Genomic DNA, 1,657 nt, shown 5'->3' with positions numbered 1-1,657 from the left:
GCAACCTCCCAACTCCTGGGCTTAGGCAATTCTCTTGCCTCAGCCTCCCAAGTAGGTGGGACTACATGTGCCTGCCATAGCGCCCACCTATTTTTTTGTTGCAGTTTGGCCAGGGCCGGGCTCAAACTGCCACCTTCGGTATATGGGGCCAGCACCCTACTTACTGAGCCACAGGCGCTGCCCTCTTCTCTGTATATATTAATATATATATATTAATAAAAATAAGATCATACGTTATTGATTTATAATTTGCCTTTTTACTCAATAATATGTTATGGAGCACTTTTATTTTTTCATGAATATAGGGAGTATAAATTATTAAAGACTGCAAGATCACTTCACAGTTGTATTACATTTCATTGATATCCATTAACAGATATGTAGGTGATTACTAAGTTTTCCAAATTATGATAGTTCCATGGCAGACATTTTTGTAGATAGGACTTTATAGTCTTGTGATAATCTCTACAGGATAAATTCCTAGAAGAGAAACTACTGGGTCAAAATTTTGGTACTTGTTACTAAACCAGTTTTTGAATGGTGATATCAGTTTATACTCTAAGACTACAAATGATGGTACTTTGTTTTTTTCTTAAACCTTAGCTGATCTGACTGATATAACCTAGGATTCTTAAAATTTGCATTTCTCTAATTATGAGTAAAATTCAACAAATTTCCATGTATTGGCCACTTTTATCTATAAATGATTTTATTAACCTCATTTGACTATGTCAATATTACACTATCAGGACTTTCCATACATTTATTTATTCCTCATAAGAATCCTCTGAGGTAGGCTGGGGGCAGTGGCTCGTGCCTATAATCCTAGCACCCTGGGAGGCTGAGGCAGGTGGATTGCCTGAGGCAGGTGGATTGCCTGAGGTCAAGAGCCTGAGCAAGACTGAGACTCCATCTCTAAAAATAGCCAGGCATGGGCAGCACCTATGGCTCAGGGGGTAAGGCACCAGCCCCATATACTGAGGGTGTCAGGTTTGAACCTGGCCCTGGCCAAACTGAAACAAAAAAATGGCTGGGCATTGTGGCGGGCACCTATAGTCCCAGCTACATGGAGAGTAGCAAGGGAATTGCCTAAGCCCAGGAGTGGAGGTTGCTGTGAGCTGTGTGACACCACGGCACTTTGCCAAGGGTGATAAAGTGAGACTCTGTCTCTAAAAAAAAATAAAAATAAAAATAGCTAGGCGTTGTGGTGGGTGCTTATAGTCCCAGCTACTTGGGAGGCTGAGGCAAAAAGATCACTTGAGCCTAAGAGTTTGAGTTTGCTGTGATCCCATAGTACTCTACCAAGGGTGACAAAAATGACACTGTCTCACAGAAAAAAAAGAAAAAGAATCCTCTGAGGTGACACTATGTTTGTCCCACTTAAAGTTGAGGAAACTGAGATGTATTTAAGTAACTCACTAAAGATTACATAGCTAGCATATGGTAAATTTAGGAATCAAATATAGATTTTCTTTCTTTCTTGTTTTCTTTTAAAGATAGGGTCTTATTCTGTCACTTAGGCTGGAGTGAGGTGTAATAGTCATAGCCTTACTGTAACCTTAAACTTCTGGGCACAAGGGATCATTTTGCCTTAGCTTCCCAAGTAGCTGCCCATATAGGTGTGAGCCATTATGCCTGGCTAATTTTTTTTTTTTTT

The 1,657-nt window shown here is 40.1% G+C and overlaps 1 protein-coding gene across 5 annotated transcripts in view; it reads left to right on the top strand.

Moving 5' to 3' along the window:
- The window catches only part of BAZ2B (bromodomain adjacent to zinc finger domain 2B), a 271,958-nt gene that overhangs the window by 38,400 nt on the left and 231,901 nt on the right, over positions 1 to 1,657 (top strand). The gene's annotated exons all lie outside the window — the stretch shown is intronic.

Source organism: Otolemur garnettii, unplaced genomic scaffold (genome assembly GCF_000181295.1).
Source record: "Otolemur garnettii isolate 467f Iridium unplaced genomic scaffold, OtoGar3 scaffold00098, whole genome shotgun sequence".
NCBI lineage: Eukaryota > Metazoa > Chordata > Mammalia > Primates > Galagidae > Otolemur > Otolemur garnettii.
The sequence above is the reverse complement of the archived record's forward strand: the minus strand, read 5'-3'. Positions and strand labels throughout refer to the sequence as shown.